The following is a 19,285-nucleotide window of genomic DNA, read 5'->3' on the forward strand; positions in this document are numbered from 1 at the left end:
AATATGGGGACTATCTAAGAATTAATCTTATTAAGAAATTCCCCGATGAGTTTCTAAGCTCAAAACAACTCAACCAACACAACTATAGTAGTTTTTTTTTTTTTTTTTTCTTTAACTCCTAAATGTTGTTGTATGAACATTCTACAAGAAAGGTAAATTACAAGATGATTGTAATGAAATAAATAGTTTACATACAATATTTTGATAATGAATTTTTTTTGTAATATGTCCTAATGCTATATTTAGATGACATCTTAAATGGACAATTTTTTTATATATCTTTGCATTATTAAATGGGGATTTTATCTTCATTCATGACTCTAATTTGTATGAATGATTTCCTAGATTTTTGTTGAAGATCTCATTTTTAAGTTTTTAAAAATATGATGATGAAATTATTTAGTATGAGCAATTTCAAATAGTTCCTAGTCCTTACATTTCTTGAATAGGGACTTTGAGCAAACAAATGTGGACTAGCACATAAATTTCTGTTTTGATTAGTATGAGATACTAATAATAAAGGGTGGTGAGTCACTTGCTACATAAGCATGGGATGCTTATAGTAAATGGGTGGATAGTTGTTGGTTGAATAATGCACCGAACATGACACTGATAACAAATCACATCACTAAAAGGCTTAATGATTTGTTATCAATTACGATTGTGTAACTGATCCTCTAATTTGAAACAACATAGTTGTCTTGTATATTAGTGTGTGAGATTTGTTAATGATGCAGACTTATCCAATTGCGAGATGGGAATGTTCACTATGTGGTCTCATTCGACTGATATACAGAGGTAGGTGTTTACTAGATAGGATCCATTACCTTGGTTGTGAGTTGAACATCCTATGTGATCTTTTGTTGGTTTGTGATGGAAGAAGTTCTTAGCCAAGGCATGAATGATTGAGAATCAATTTTCAATGTGTCATCTCATCACTCCAACTGAGGTCTATCGCATAGAACCGAGTCAATGAGTTTATCAGTCCATGGCTCTTACTCAATCGGGACATTAGCAATGGAAGAATTGAATTACGCGGTAATCGTCAACAAAATGAGTTTACTATGAATTGACTTCATTACTGTAAGAAATAATAGACACCCAAGAAGGGGGTGAATTTGGTGAATTCAAAATTCTATTGATTTTAAAGAATCTTTGGATAAAACAAATTGGACTTTTTCAAACTATGAAAACTAATGTTTTAAATATAACTTTGATAGAAAATGATATGTAACAAGTGTAAAGTAAATTCAATACAAAAAGATTATCATTTTAAAGTTTTAGAAAGTTGTTGTTGTGAATATTAAAACTGATAATAAATTTGTTGAAAATAGAATGAAAGTGCTAATATGGAAGAAAATAAATAGAGCAATACGCAACAAATTTTACAGTAGTTTAGTGATAGCATGCATATTTATACCATATTTTGGCATTTCACCTCATTCTTATTAGGCCATTTGAAGCAATTTTTGCTGATATTTCATTGTTTCTATTTTATTATGCTTCAAATTGTCCTTGCGCTATTTTCTATCTTACCTCTACTCTATGGATCCAGGCTTTAGGGAATATTGGATGAGCTTGGGCCTACTTTCAAGGAGCTTGGGCCTACTTTCAAGGAGCAGACTTGGGCTACTCATTGTGCTGTTTTGGGCTCACTTGTTTTCTGTTGGGCTAGGCCCAACCCTAGCCTCCCTAGCCTTTCCTTTCTTGGCCATGTATTTAAGGCCTCTTAGCATTAATTTTCAGAATATCATGAGATAGAAAGGGAGGAGAAAATAGAGAGGATTCTGCCCGTTTTTGTTGTTGTAGCATTTTTCTGTTTTCTACATCTTTTGTTCCATTTTGTTTTCCTTGCTATAATGATAGGCTAGAGCATTTGTAACCGGTTGTGTGTCTTGAATCCATGTGGAATTTGAGTCCCGGATGAGCTACAAGAATCTGGTTTGTTGTTTGTTTCTTATTCATTTCTATTTGGTTTAGTTTGGGCAGATTTATGAATGCATGGAGTTCATGGCAGGTTTGTGTGAATTTGCATGGTTTCATTTTCTGTTAAATGCTTAAGAGAGCAGAATGTTATAGCCGGTTGGTATAACATCTAGGAAATGAATATTATGTGCTTGAACGGTTGTTCTTGCATAGGTTCGGATAGGTTGAATAGAGAGTGAATGGCTGCATTTTGTTTACAAGAGATTTCTGTATTCATTTTGTTGTTCCAATCAGCCTAATCCTTGGACGGTTGTTGGGGATGCTTTGAGTTTGTTATCTGGACATCAAAACATCTAGCAAGCCAAGGTATATAGGTTGGACGAGGAAGATTTCACATAGGAGACAAATACACAGCCGGTTGCATATCTTTTACTGATTTTTCATCCATCTTTATCTTTCTGTTTTGCCAATTAGTTTTCTGTCAAAAACCCCCCCTAAACAAACCGTTGGTTATGTTGGTTCTCCTTTGTTGGTAGAAGAAAGTGAGGCTCCTTGTGAGAGATGACCTAGGGTGCACTTTGCTGCAAACTAGAGAAGAGATGCAAACATAGATCTCTAATTCTGGAGTGGTTCGATAGCCGGCCATTTAGCTCAACTAGTCTATCCACTTCCTTGGCTCTTCACTAAGGATTTTAACAATCCACTATACCTTTTTGTAAGATCAGCTATAACCTCTGCTTTTCAATGACTCAACAGTAACAAAAAATAAATAGCTTTTACGAGGAGCAACTGGAACCTCTTGTACTGTGTTTTTTAAGGGATCAAACACTAACCACAACAAGATAAAAGAAGTTTACAATTTTATAACACTTTGAAAAGCTCTTACAAGATTGAGAATGAATGATAACATTAGTTTCTCACAAGGAAAAGAGAAATGAAGAGAATATGAAGATAAAAACACACACTCTCTCTTTTTCTTGAAATAAGATCAATTCTTTGAGGGAACTTTGCTTGAGAATGATTTTAGAAGAATTTAGCTCAGATCATCTATTCTCTTAATGCCCATCTACCTTTTATAGCCTTCATTGCTTCATAATAGTTAGCCTTCTTGTCCATTGGGTAAAACTTGAAAGATAATTAAGATATATTCCATTCTATTTGACCCCAATGATTAGATATTTAATTTATACTCCAAGGATGTTTTGAAAGCCTTTTTGTAATAGCTATAATTGAATCTAACACTTTTTCGGATGTTTGTAATGGCTAGTTTAACAGCTATAATTTTTAGCTTTAGCATAACACATTACTCGATTATTTTTGTTCCTTGATTATTTTTGTTCCTTACTCGAGTAAACTTAGTTTGTAATCAAGTATTTTTTGATTGCACTTGATTATTTTTAATAGATACTCGATTATTTTTGTCTACACGCAGCTTGTAAAGACATGAACTTTTACTCAATTACAAATGAAAAATACTTGACTATAAAATAATTAGTTTAAATTTAGTCACTCAATTAGTTTTAATCTAGCCAAAACTTGCAATGGATACTCTATTATAAAAGAATAATTAATAGAGTACAAAATTAATCACTCGAGTAAAAGATGCCCAAAAATTATAATATATATTCACTCGATTACAAAAGAAGATTACTCGAGTATAAAAGAACATTTAGTCGAGTACAAACTCGAATACATTTTATATACTCAATTAAATAGATGAAATCATAGATTCAATAGCCTAAATCAATATTTTACTCGAATAACTTGGAACTTTTACTTAACTAGTATTCAAACATACTCAATTTATTCTATGCCTTACTTGAATTATCATTCAATCAACATATATTGTTTTTGAATATCATCATCAAAACAATTTTCTTATCAACATCTAAATATCATAAACCTTAAGCTCAAAACTAACTTTCCAATCACATTCACAAGTGTGATTGGAAAGTTGATCACAAGTGTTATTTGTGAAAGTTGGTCAAAACTAACTTTCCAATCACATTCACTTAGATACATAAAAAGCCTTAGAAAAAATATTTTTAAAGCACGTCGCTTTGATAACAAGTTGAGAACAATATGTGTTACTCAACTAAAAGCTTTCCTTTTCTAGATTCAAATAAAAATCATTCTACTAGGCTTATACATCAATTCACAGCATGTAACATAAAGATGCAACGTACATATTCACAATTACCTTATGAGACATACTCATGCCTAGGGGGAGCACTTCAAAGAGTTAGATATGAAATTCTCCTCTATTTCTTTTCTTTGGTTTTCTCCTTATGCTTTCAAAGAGTAGATAAATCTTGTGATCTTGTTATTTTATGTGCTACTTATACCTTCAAGTGCTTTTAAATGAATTCTTGCAATATTTGTTCTCTGTACCTTGCCTAGGGGGAGTTATTATTACCTCTAAGGTATTTATGCTCTAGATATTATTTTGAAATAAAAAAATTGATCTCTTAATTATTTGATATATGTGCTTCTTAGAATGAATTTTGTGTGTCTCTCTTATAAAAATGGGAGAACATTATTTGTAGGGGGAGAATCTATTATCTAAATTAGTATCCTCATCTCTTTATTTGTATGAGGCATGCTCAAGTGCTATCTTAAAAATTCATTGAGCATTAGGCAATAAGCTCAGGGGGAGTTTTATCTCTTGATAGCTTATTCCTCAAAGGAATGAAAATTTCAAAAAGAGGGAGAAGATTATTGTCTTGGTACCATATACTTTATGTGATATCAAACTTCTCATCCTTTTTGCTAATGACAAAAATGGGGAGAAGTTTTAGTGGAACATTTGTGATAAATGTTCTCTTAAACATTAAAGTTTTTTCATTATCAAAAAGAGGGAGATTGTTGAGTTTGTTCTTGAATGTTTTGATGAAGATTATTGTATGCAAAAACTTTAATGTAAGGTGAAATGACCCGATATTTTTTGGATAGAATAAATGGAAGTGAGTAAGTCGATTAATTCTATGTTAAGTTAATTGTGGCTTGCTAGTGGTTTGTGGGCTAGGTGGAAGATCGCATGTGGTGTTTGATGGTCAAAGTAGCTAAATTTAGTGTTAAAAGTTCAAGTCGAAGTTGAAATGAAATACATAAAAGCCAAGCAAAAGAGGTTATATGGGGATATGATGTTGAGTAATCAAAGTCCAAGTTAAAGGTATTAGGAAATGGGTTGCTAAGGATGTTTGACAGAGATAGCTTCTGTCGGGCGACAGATGGAGTAAACTGTCAACCGTTGCTGGGGAACTATCAACTATTTAGTGCAATGGATACTATCGATCAACAGATGGTGTCAAGGTTGTCGACCGTTTAAGGCTGTTTGAGGATGCTTGAGGAGAATTAGCTTATGGTTATCGACTGTTCCTTCTTGTTTATCGACCATTGGCTGAATTGGTAGCATTTTGCTGGCATTTGCATTCTTCCTATCAACCGATGGGGGTGAGTCTATTGACCAATCATGAAGGATGGTCTCTAACAATCGATAGATGCCTTTACAACTATCGATCGATTTTGACTAGGCACAATTTTCCAGGTCGTTCAATTTATAAAATGATAGGGAGAAGTTGGTAGAAGGTGGTGGAAGTTGGTAGAGCATCGTGAGGCGATGGGTTCTCCTTCTCTTCTCTTTTTCTTCCTTTCTCTTCTTCTCCTTTCTTGTTTTCTTCTTCTTGCTCTTCTCCTATTATTCTTATTCTTTTCTTTTTCTCTTGATTTGTAAAGTTTCAAGTAGGAAGGATTTCAGGGCCTGTGGGTTGCATCTTTGGTCTAGACATCTAAAGAAGAAACCAAGGCAAGCTCCTTGTTCATCTTTCTCCTTATTTCTTGGCAGGTTATTCTACACTTATTTTTACTTAGCAGCTTGTCTTTCCATCTTGGGTTTGTTTTCTCAATCTCTTAAATCCTAGGGTTCTATGGATTTTGAGTTCTAGTTTGGTGTAGTTTGGAGTACTTTTGGTGAATCCTTTTCTATAGCCGGCATAGGGATTGGTTCTCCCTATGTTTCTTTATGGAATGATGCCTAACCATGTTGGGATAGGTTCCTAGAGGTGATGGGGGTGTTATGTGTGCATTTCGGGTGTGTTGTATATGGATTTAGGGGTGTGAGTTACAGGGGCTATTGACCAGTTGGGCTAAGCTATCGACAGTTTAGGTGTCTTGCGGGAGGATACTGTCGATCGACTCAAGAAGTTGTCGATTGATTCCCTCATAGAACAAGCTGTCGACCGATTGTAAGCAACTGTCGACCTATTCTACTAATATTTGTTATCCAGCATTGCATTGTAGCATTGGGCTTCGGGTTTGCATTACAGGTGGATCATTTGTTATATGTGCTTGGACACGAGCAATGTATGGTGATTAGGAACACTAGCATTGCATTAGATGTGAATGTCTATGTGGGCAAAGTGTGGCTTGATGCCTGGTTTATGGGGGCCATGGTCTCATGTTTATGCTTACATCGCCATGCATTTTCTATGTGTTGCATTGCATGGTTACTGATGTTCGGATGGATTCATCCGCGGGGTATACCCATGAGCTTCTTCTCAAGATGATGTTATACGAGCTTTGACTCATGATGATGTTATGGGAGCTTTGACTCTTGATGATGATGTTATGGGAATTTGGGCTCATAATGATGATATGGGAGCTTTAGCTCATGGTAGTGGCATGGGAGCTCTGGTTCATGATAATGTGCTCGCCAATTCATGGTTGCAGGCATGTTTGTATACAGAACCCTAGGTGCCAGGGTGTGTGACTTATATGGGCCTCTCGGTTCGTTATATATGCATTGATGTGTTTGTGACTGGTGGGTCGAGTTTTGATTCATGGCATGGTTTGTATGCGGTGTATGAGGAAGTTTAACTTTAGCCTTACTTCCTTTTTGTTTCTTTATGCTTACTGAGTCTTGTGACTCACTATTGCTTTACATCATTCCAGGTAAAGGAAAAGAAAAAGTCGAGGTGGGTCCAACAAAGCTTAGTCCTTCATGGGTAGATGACGTGTATAGATTGAAAGATTCCTGGGTGATTTTGCTTGTTTTGTGTCCGAGGAGGACATTGTCACATTTCGTTAAATTGTAGTGCTTTTTATGTCTATTGGGTGGATGGGCCTAAATGTTGTATAAAAGAATTAGAGATTATGTTGTGTCATGCTTCCGTTATGTAAACTAAGGAAGGGAATTTGAGAATGTGTCTCTTGAGTTTGCATTTTTGTCCATTTTGACAGGACTACCTCTCCAGACTCCTATGCTAGGAGGACTTTTGGGAGTGGGCCCTGACAGTATGGTATTAGAGCTTGTATAAAAGAAATTACAGGAATTTTGATCGTTATATAAGGCATGTTAAGGGTGCTTTGAGAATAAACTTAAGGAATCTTGTTATGTTCTCATAGGCTTATTAACATGTTTTGTATATGTAAAAAATATTTTATCATTCTTTAGAATATTGCTTAAGGATATTTTAAGCCTATCTTAATAAAATATATGTTAAGACTTCCTTGAGAATATATAAGGTTAAGGAACCTTGATAGGTTTATCTTTTAGTATGGTTTATCTATTAATGTTCTCATACGTGTTAAAATTGTTTTAACCATATGTTTTATTGATATGTCTTTTAATATGCTTCTCTTTAGGGTCATCCTAAAGATAATGCATGAGTGTTTTGTGGAGCTCATGATATGCTAAGTGATATATGTGGCAACATTACTCAAAATTTAAGAGTAATGTATTCTATATTTCATATATGATGTTTAAGTGTCAAACATCAAGATTTTTGGGTAAATGATTATATAGTCAAAGGGATGGTTCTTGAGTTTTGATTCAATGATCTTAAATTTCCTATTTGATATTTAGTATCAAATTTTTAAGGTTCTCAATGTTCTGAAATTTAATGGAAGAACACTTGAGGAACTTATAATGTTCAATGTTCATTGCTTGATAAGAAAATTCATTCAAGTATTGAATTCAACAGTATTTGATTAAGTTACTTTAAATTCTTAAGTTGTCTAGTATTTTAAAGTATTTATGTTTTGAATTTAAAATGTGTAATAATAAGTGAAATCATATATATACTTTATTTAACTTATGTGTGTTTTTGTAAATGAGATATCATGATGCTCAATCAAGTGCATCTTTGTGCTATGTGTTATGACGTGTTATGAGTAACATATATTGTGCTCAATGTATTTTCAATCCTATATATGTTTTGTCTCAGTCGAGTAGCAAGTAAGTTATTTGACTTATGCACGTTTCATGTGTGTATAGTTGATAAAGTATGTGTTAATGAATAGTTTTTTGGATAATAGTATTTCTATGAAATATGTTATGTTGTGTGCTAAGTAGAATGATCTTTCTTTGATTAAGGAATGAATAATTTTTGGTTGAGTAACAATCTATGTACTCAATTTATTCCTGTCAAATTTGGTAAAATTCCATTATATAAGAATATCTCATTATCTTGGTCCATTAAGGCTTTCTATCTAATCAAGTGAATGTGATTAGAAAGTTAGTTTTAACCAACTTTCATGAACAACACTTGTGTTTTGTATTTGAACTTAATGTTTATGTTTCTTATTTAGATGTTGTCATTGATGAGAAAATTATTTTAATGATATTCAAAACAATATATTAAAGATTATTTTTTATAAAGTTTAATAGAGTCAAAATTCTATGTTACTCGACTAATCTATTGATCTAGGTATTTGAGTATATGATTTCATCTATTTAATCGAGTATAAGATTCTATTGTAATTGAGTATGCCAATTTTGTATAGAATACAATCAATTGCAAGTTAAAATGTATTTGAGTATGTACGTGTTTATACTCGACTAAATATGCTTTTGTAATCAAGTATTTATGTCATGACTTTGGTGTAATAAAAGTAATCAAGTACTCATGTTTATAATCGAGTAAATGTCTTTTTATACTGGTGTAATAAAAGCAATTGAGTACTTATGTTTATAATCGAGTAAATGTCTTTTTATACTTGAGTAATATTTTCTTGTAATCGAGTAAATATATGTCAGAATTTTTGGACATCTTTTACTCGAGTGATTGAATTTTGTAATCAAGCAAAATTGAAAGATTACCTAAGAGGGGTGGTGAATCGGGTGTTTTAGATATTTTTACAAATAATGAAAATATCTTGAAGATTATGATGTAGTTAAGTTATTTGATGAAAACAATTTTAATAAACTACAAACAAGTGCGTCAACAGATGAAATAAATGAAAGTATATGCAGCTAGAGAAATGATATGAGAAATCTTTTATATGAAAACTTAAATTTAAAGATATAGAATATATGTATGCATCATGAATAGTATAAGTAAAAAGACTTTTGTATGCTTTATGAGAACAAATATTTGAAGAGCATTTTTTGCATATTATGAATGTTGAAATAAAAAAAAAAAAATACTTACATAAGAAGTATTGTAATGACCAAAAATTTCCAAGAAAATTTTATTTTTCAATACAATGCTTTGATGCCTCTAACCAATCATCTTTTACAATAGCGCAAGCATAAATAAACATTGATACACACCTCAGGGGCTACTCAACAAAATAAAACATATCATTAGTGCCCTTGCACATGTCTCACTCCCCAAAGATCTTTTAGGTTAGGGGAGCCTCATACACATAGTTAGACAAAGATCTGACACCACTAAACTCGACATTGGACAACGCCTTCCTCAACCTGGAATGATATTAAAGCAAGGTGAGCCACAAGGCTCAACAAGTATAAATAAAATAAATGGCTCAATAACAAGTGGTTGGAGACAAAGTGAAACACCCATGATTACCAACATAGCCATAGTAAGGTTCCCAACACATGTCCCCATGTCATGGTATCCATTATTATACATATTCGTTATGCTTATGTCATATGCCCCTCGTTATGTAAATCATATGCTCATGAATGTGCATCTAGCCCACATGACCCAATATTAGTAATGAATGTATAACTGGCCCACATAACCCAATATTAGTAATATTGTCAACTTGTTCAATTTATCTATACATGCGACCCTTAGGCCTCACAAATGTCAAAAAGGTTCCAAGGCTTAAAATACATATTAAACCACATCTTTACATATCTCATTCGCTTCTCACATTCTTGTATAGTATACGCCTACTCGGCCTACCATCACCATCATTGGTGTAGCGGTATCAAGCACTTGCCCATAAAATGATAGATAATTACATTTACCATGTGGTCACAACTTAATTAATAGTGTTTAATTTCATGCACAATGCCAACGATGGGTGACCAGCAGTACTAGCTTTCCTAACTCATCGAAGGTTAGTCATAACAGTTGATAGCTATAGCCCATACATCTAATAATTGACAGCCAATAGTTTTGTGTTCTGCACCCTTAAACACACACCATTAAACACATATTGGTACGTTTCCCACACATTTATGGTAGTAGGCTTCATCCTAGTATTTGTAAGTCGACATATTGATATTTCATATGATTCCCGAGGTTACAAGTATATTAACATCCCATATGATTCTGGGGTAAGATTATGAACCCCATCTAGCGTAAGAATTTGTACCACTTTACCTCCACGGTTATAATATTGCCTCTTTCTTTTGAACTCATCGATATATAAATTATTGAGTGGTCTGAAATATTTGATAATAATGAGGATTTGTAATACTTGAGATTTTTGAATTCAAATGTTTGAGGATAAATGACATTTCAATGGATTATGAAAGTTCTAAGATAAAAGTACAGTTTCGGAGCTAGTGGCAAAATTATAATTTTTTAGCCCAGGTAAAAGTGCAGTTTCTGAAAAACTCGGGGCACAAGTGTAATTTATTTAAATCCTGGGGTATTAATGTAATAAACCCATTCTCTAGGGGCACAAAGGAAATTTTAGATGGCTTGGGGACCCAATTGTAAGGGTAGAGCGCAATTATTGAAAAGTTTGGGGTGAGAGTGCAATATTTGAAAGGTTCGAGCCAAAGAGCAATAACAAAAAGGTTGTGGATGTAAAACCTTATTCCAATATATATTTGGATTGTTTTGGATTTCAAATCCGATTTAAATATAGCTTTGGATTTCAAATTATATTTCAATTTAGTTTGGGACATGTGGCGTAAGGCGATTTGGCCACACATGAAAGGTCATGATGAAGCCTTATAATGACAAGACAAGTGGCATATTTTGGTTGGAAGCACATGGGAGGAAATGATGGCGCGACACGTGGCACAACGCGATTCGTTGGGTAATTCTATAAATAAAGACTTTGGGAGAAAGGATTGAGGCATTCCAAAAGAGAGGGAAGCGAGGATATTGTGAGAGAGATACTTCGCAAAAAAAGAGGGGGGAGGTTCTGCCAAAAATGAGAGAGAAACGGGTCTCGCCATAATTTTTGGGCCTTCCTCAAAGATCATGCCGAACAGTCAGGAAATTTGCAATGTAAGTCAGATCTAAATTTATATTCTTGTCAAGGGGTGAAACAAGAGCGTGTAGGAAAAAATAGGGGTCGAATTGGGGCTAAAACAAGGGAGTTTTGGCCGAAATACAAAAACTATGCAAGATTAGCTGAAAAATAAGGATGGTGCGTGAACTTCACGCGCCGAGAAGGGGCTGCGCATGAAGGTGCATGGCCACCTTCCCAGGGAGCATGATGGCATGTGGAACACTATTTTCCATGAAAGTTTTTAGCTTTACTCCCAATTTAATACTCTACAATCCTATGTGGAACACTATTTTTGTTTTAGTTTACAAAAATACGTGTTTTTTGAAAAAAAACCTAATCGAAAGAACATGAATAGTACACTCGAATGGTAAATTGTCAAGGTGAGTGGTTTATGCATGCTTCTTGCTTCCTCTTGACCACTTTTGGTTTCATTTGTGGGTGGTTTGTTACTTAAATCTCATGTTTCCTTTGTTTCGTGCATATATTTTCTACTTTGTTGCATTGGGTTTGAACATGATGACTCTCGTGCGTGGCTTGTGGCTTGCATATCATGTTCCTTCTACTTTGTCACACATCATGTTGTTTTGGTGACTGTGGCTAGTTGGTGGCTTGTCATGTGTGAAATACCATGGGGGCCTGTGTAAGGGGGCTAACCACGTGGGCCTGTGTAAGGGGGTTACCTCGAGCTTGTGTAAAGGGGTTGAGGGGTTCAAACATGGAAAGCAAGGAGGCTATCTTGTGCCTGTGTAAGGGGGTTGAGAGGTTCAGACATGGCAACATCCTAGCATGGCTACCATATGGGAGGTTTTATATTGACATGATCTTGGGAGATTTCATACTTATTTCTGCATATTTCCTGGCATAACTGCATATTGCTCTTGCATGCATTGTTTCCTTTCTTGTACCACTCATTTAGATGTAACTATCTAACTTGGGTATTTCATACCCATAGAACATTCAACGTACCAAGTATGTCAAAGCGTGACAAGTACTCCAGGTTCTAGCACAAGCAAAAGCGAAGAGATGGTGGACATTTAGTTTTCTTTTCTTGGATTCGTTTGTACAAACTTGTAATCCAAAGAGTTGTATTGTAATTCGTAGCTACTATACTTAATCAGATGATGTATGGATATGGGTGTGTTCTACAATTGTACCACAAATAATGAGCAAAAGATGCGATGTTTATATTATTTAGTGGAAATCCTAGCTACTTAGCATTACAGGTTCGATCCTTACTTCTGCTGGCAAAGGATTTCCAATAACGCCCGTGTGTTGTAAATAGCCTGAATAGCTTGTATTTAGCATCACTATATATTTGAAAAGTGGAGCGTTACAAGATTGGTGTAGAGGCAGGTCAGTTGACCGCCAATGCAATTTATATGAAAAACTTAAAGCACACACAATCCCCCAATAATAGGTATAGCATCATTCCTAAGGAAATATCGGGTGAAACAAAACCTATTTAAAGAAGACTTGGCAATGAAACTTGCAACTATACGGAAAGAAGAAAGAACATAACTTGCATAGTTGGAGATAAGAGAAGGGAACTTGCCTCCAACATGAAATAAGGAGGAAAGAGAACTTGCATAAAGGAAAGAACTTACATATACTTCAAGAATAAAATCTTGCATAACAAAATCAAAGATAACAGTGCAAGAAGGAACTTGCAACTTCAAGAATAAGGTTAAGAACTTGCAAATACGGTTAAAGACTTACCTCCAAAATAAAGTAAGGAGGAAAGAAAACTTGCACGAAGGGAAGAACTTACATATACTTTAAGAATAAAATCTTGCACAACAAAATCAAAGATAATAGTGCAAGAAAGAACTTGCAACTTCAAGAATAAGGTTAAGAACTTGCAAATACAGTTAAAGATTGACCTCTAAAATAAAGTAAGGAGGAAAGAGAACTTGCCTTATGAAGAGAAACCAAATAGAAGAGCTTGCCCAAATGCTCTACCCCAACTGGCAGCTCTAATCCAATAAGAAGAAGAAGAAAATAATAGAAGAAGAAAGTGGAGGAGAAAATGGAAGGAAGAAGAATATATATAGCCATGGACTTGAAATCCCATCCAAAACTAAATTGGAATGAAACTTGAAATCCAAAACTAAATTGAAATGGGAATTGAAATCCAAAACTAAATTGAAATGAGATTTTAAATCAAAAACTAAATTAAAATGAGATTTAAAATCCATCCAAAACTAAATTGAAATGAAGGCTCACATCCACAACCTTTAAATCCCACATTTTCCCTTTACCTTTTCTCATTCCTAATACCCTCATTAAACCCATTTTGGTCATTTAACCATTTCACTCTTATTTAATTTAAAAACAAAAAATACTTGCACACTCAACCACCCAACTACCCCTCTCCTTGCTACAACTTAGCACCGGTCGATAGCTCCTTGCCATCGGTTGACAGTCTGTTGTGCCTTCTTGTCGCTGCCTTCCCTCTTTTCTTTTCTTTTACTTTACAAGCATCACTACCCTTCACACTTCATTGCTCGTCTTTTCCATAACTTTATACTTCATTTATTTTGACTTTTCACTCATAACTTATATATATATATATCTCCTCAACACCTTGATCTAATAATAACAAAATGTAACATACCTCAATATAGTAACCAAAATTCCCTAGACCCACTAATGAGTCATTATAATATGAATGAAGAATGTTCACTTCAAACATTGGCCCGAAAGAATATAACTTACTGAGTTTAGAGCAACGTTAGTAGCTTATATTTATTCCTTAATGGCCTTGGCATCAACTTAGGTGGATCTCTAAGCGACAGTTTCATCTCTTGTTGCTCTTGGCCTTTTATAGAAGCTCGAGGATCAGATTTAGTATTGATACCTGCATAACTCACAGCTTCTTTTGATTTGACCTTTAACAGTCAAATAAGTTAGACATATATGCATCATATATATATTAGCATTAAGCACATGTAACGACCCGCTCCCACTTACGAGCGCCAAGGGTAAATAATCGACCAGATTACTCACCTATCAAACCACAACTGAAGGGTTGGACTATGTTTCAAGAGAAACGCTCTAGGTGGGAACTAAGCTTCGTCCTTCCCTTCGTTTCACTCAGGAATCGGTCCCAACTCAATCAAGAAAACACAGCGGACTGAGACCGGAAACCCGAGTGAGCTTCACCTCTCTTCAGCTCGCCCCATAGCAAGCCAGAGGTGACCCAGGCACAAGCTAGCATACAAACACTTCGCTGAGTAATGAGGATTTATGAGAACGTACCTTGCTGATCTTTACTTGGTCCGAAACTCATCTTAGCCAACTAAGCCATATCCAAAGAACCATCTCACAATTATTTATCACACTATGATGATTATAACAACTAAATACATCTAATGCTCAATATCGCTTACACTCAATTACATGAATACGTATAAAAATTTACAAGGGAATACACAACAACACATCTCAGGCAACAAATTTAATTGCCACAACAGCCTCCCGGCGCCATCCCTGCTTGCCTCTGGACTTGCAATATCTACACATGAGGTAAAACCTCATGAGTCATAAAGACTCAGTAAGGGTGCAATGCATGTAAATATGAATATAATCATGTTTATGTATGCCAATGCATGCAAATGAGGCTAGGCTTACACATCCTCACAACCTACTAAGGTTTGAGACATCAACCTATCAGCCACCACCACTAGTCCTCCATATGGCCACAGGTCCACTAGTTCTTGCATCACACAAGATATAACCACTACATGCCAGTGCAACATAAAAACATTATCAAGCATATTTACCAACTTGCAAGGCCACCTCTACATGGGGTCGTCCCTTACCTGGCTCGAAGCCTCAACTCTGCCTCGGGTAAGAATGCCAGCCCGAACTCTGAGCTCTTCTAGGCTCACCGCCTTCCCGGTCGAACCTGGAGGCAAACACACAAAAACCCAACTTCATTAACATCCGGTATTAACCCAATGCCCTCAATTTCGCCACAGATCGCAAAATCACCATCAACACTATCTCCAAACAACCAACCACAGCATATATCAGCCGTTTAATAATTTCCAAACAACCCCGACCCAGGGTTTAATCCAACAAATAACTATTTTACATTAACTTGCTTAATGCAAATAACTTGGGAAGAAAATATTAATTTACCTCGGCTCTTTTGGAGAGAGACTCGAAAAACGCCTACATCGACCTTGCCTCTCGAGAAGCCATTTGCGCACAAAAATCCAAGTTCCGAGCCTCCGGCATACTCGTCAAGCTCCAAAATAGTTCTCAAGATTATTCCAGAATTTTCTGGAATTTTTGGAGATTTTTCCTCTATTTTTCAGAATTTCTATTTTTCTTTTTCTTTTATTTTTTTTTCTTTTCTCCTTATTTTCTTTCTCTTCTCCCTTGCGCGCGCGGCTACTGTTCATTGTCTTCTTCGCAAAGCCGACTTACGCGCACGCCCACTGCCGGCGGCCACCGCTCGCCCGCAGCCATCACCAGCTGCTCCCCACGGCCACGCCACCACCGGCCTGCGTCGCACCACCACTGGCCTGCGCCGTCTCCACCGCGGCTGGCCTCCCCCGAGCGCACACTGCCTCCTCTGGTCTGCCATGGACGTCCGCCTCGTTGCTTCTAGCCGCTGCAGCTGCTCCCTCAGCCAGCCTCAACATCGAACGCTTCCACGAGAGCCGCCGCCGCTAGCCTCCCGTGAACTTCCAGCCACCGACCCCCCCTGCAATCGCTGCCGTGGCCGCTGCTGTTGCAGCTCTTCTTCATCGGCCATGGCAGTGCCTGCCATGGCCGATCGGCTAACAGGCTTTCTCAGCGTTCTCTCTCTCTCCCTCGGCCATTGCTTGCCTCGGCCAAGCTCTCATGCGCGAGCTCTATCTCCCGATCTCTCTTTCTTTGCTTCTCTGACTCGGCTATCAAACGGCAGCCATGGTTGCTGCCTTCGGTTAGCACATCCGGCCAGCATCTCTCTCTCGCAAGCTCTCACTTGCGATCTCTCTCTCAATCGCTCGATCTCTCTCTGCTGAGCTTTCTGTTTTTTTTTTAAATTCAAAATTTGAATTTGAAATGGAAGCAACAAGCAACTCGCGCCTGTGCATATATATACATATATATATAATACACAATTTATATGAATTCTCCCAATTTCATATTTATTTCACTTGGGTACCTCATAATTCCACTTAAAATTTTTGATAATTACATTTAGGCCCTCCAATGCCTTATTAATTATCATTGCCATCCAAAATCTTGATTTCTCAAAAAATTTAATTACCGACCTTTACTCGGGAGTGTCGATTTCGTCCCTGCACCTGCACGAGACATTTATTCGACCCCGAAGCACTTAAGGGTTGCCTTACTCAGAAAATCGAACCACCCCTAGGGTCCCCTAAGCTTCTAGGAGGTCCCCTCCGACTATTCGGTATTGGCACCCACTCGGACTTATACATAATTTATTCCGAAAATCATTCCCGATCGGACCGCCACCAGCGTCATTAGCTTCATCTCGAGACGCTCATCAATCTCTTGTCCTCTTCCCTAGACATCCAAGTCCCGAGGCACTCCCTGCCGCCGACTCGGCAAACCTTAATAATTAATTTCTAAAAATTAACTCTTGGGCTTCCCGGACCATCTGAGATCCTTTCAAAATAATCGAAAATTATTTATTTTTAATACCATGTAATACCGGGTATTACATTCCACCCCCCTTAAAGAATTTCGTCCTCGAAATTCACTTTACCTTAATCTCTTGCCCAAGATAACCACATTCTCCAGCTACTCTCTGAATCCCCTGCTCGAGAATCTCGTAGCCGAACCACTTCTCAGCTTTTACCTCAGGTTATTCCCATCTCAAGGCTTCACTTAAGCATTTGATCCTCCACTTCTCGAGGACATTTATCAACCAAACACCGCTTTGGCCTCTCGCCAAACCGCACCACTGGTCACTGGTTATGTTACTGTAACGACATTCATCTCCAGATGAACTTTCTCTGTCTCGAAGCATCGCTTTGTAGGTTTATTTCCCATTTCCCCTTTTTCGCATCAACCGAAACAACTCTCATTAACATTGCATTACTGATCAGTCTACCACGATTTTACGCCGATCACACATGGCAACGTTTCCAACTGCCAATCACACATGGCCACGATTTTACGCTGGTCCAACCAGTAACATTTTAGCACTGATCCTCAGCCGCATTGTTTCCTTTAGTGCCCATAAGACACTCAGACACCCATTTATCATGGCACACCGCCATTTATTACAAGCATGCAGAGTTTGAGTTGATCCTCATGGCAATCTCTCATTACCGATCAACTTATCACGCTAGCACTACATGGGAGGCACCCAATTGGCCCACTCTGCCAACTTCGACCATTTCATACATGGTCTTCTACTTTGACCAGCCGACCCTCATTTATCTATACGATTTACACAAAATCGATGTACCTAACACCATGCCAGGTAATTACACATTTCAACCATACGTGCATTACCCGAGTCCAACTCGAGCCTGACGATACATGCACCATTACCATCTCACCTCGAGCTTAACCATGCTTGGGCCACAACCTTCTCCCAAATAGGAGTTTCTTGCACAAGCACATAGGCTCATCTGGCCTTCATTTCTGGCCGATATTGCACGCTAGTAAGGGCATCATACCCATACCAGAGAACTCTTCACTGAGCAACTCCTCTTTAATTTTTTTCACCCCATTTCCGCTTTCACAATCATGTCCCATGCTAGGCCTTACCTTGGCTATTAAACCCTACCGCGGGTCAAGGATCCTACCATTGCGCTTAAGGTTGCGGAACCATTGATCAGCCTTTGTCATCACCCACGGTGCGTGGCACAAGTTATTGGCTTATTACCATCTGCACAATCACTTATTGCATCGCACTTGTAGGATGACTCGTGCCTTTGGTTCGCACCACAACAAGCTAACACGGTAACACCCCCACTCTTGTAGCGGTTTTCTACCCAAATTTACTCGCCCAGCTTCAATTTCGTTAGGACTTTTCAAATCTCACATTTCTCAACAAAGCCTCTCACTCTTTAAGCATGAAACTTTTTGGCCCACTTAAATTAGGTTCATACTCACTTAGCATTAGCCACCTAATTTACACCATGCTGAAAGGTTATCCTTGACCTTCCTGACATCTTTTCCCCTAACAGCGATGATGACACTACCATGCCATCTCAAAAGACTCGCTGCTCCATGAATTTCACTGCTCAACGCAACCGGCACGACCCCACTCTTAGGTCGCCTTCCTCAAATCACTTTGCTATGCTTATAGCAGCTAGCCAATTCCCTGAGAGACTCTGGCTTCTCCCGGACTTCTTATAACTTTTACTTCAATCAGCTCACACCTCAGTGAGCGACCACATTGGCCCTAATGCCATCATCATTAGCTGAGACGACCTCTTGCCATCGCTTAGCGCCACATCCAGTCGCAACCGCGACTCAGGAGCCACCCACGCCCTGGCTGATTACTTTCACGACGCCACTCGACCATGGCAGCCGCTACTCGCTGCTGCCGATATCACCGGACGATGCCTTCGGTCGCCACCGGCTACCCCTAGCCGGTCACCAATTGACTCCACCGGCTGATTTCCTTTCACAACCGTTAACCTTTAGCCACGAGGTTAAATCTCATCAATTTCCCACACTCCAAGGCATCCCTCTAGCTGTATGACTCGCAGCTATTAGGTGATCTAATCACCTAAACATCATTCCTAGGAACCAACCTTATCCCACGAGCTCTTCCTTCGAGCTCTCGTCACCCACTGGCGACATCTTAATTTCGCCCTCATCTTCCATCTAACCAACTCGATTAGCTCAAGCCGGATCGCCCTGCTCACAACCAACACATGCTTCCTCCAGGCACTGCACTTAAAATCATTGACTATGACTTCGATTTAAACTC

The sequence above is a fragment of the Diospyros lotus genome, chromosome 10, assembly GCF_014633365.1.
Source record: "Diospyros lotus cultivar Yz01 chromosome 10, ASM1463336v1, whole genome shotgun sequence".
Lineage (NCBI taxonomy): Eukaryota > Viridiplantae > Streptophyta > Magnoliopsida > Ericales > Ebenaceae > Diospyros > Diospyros lotus.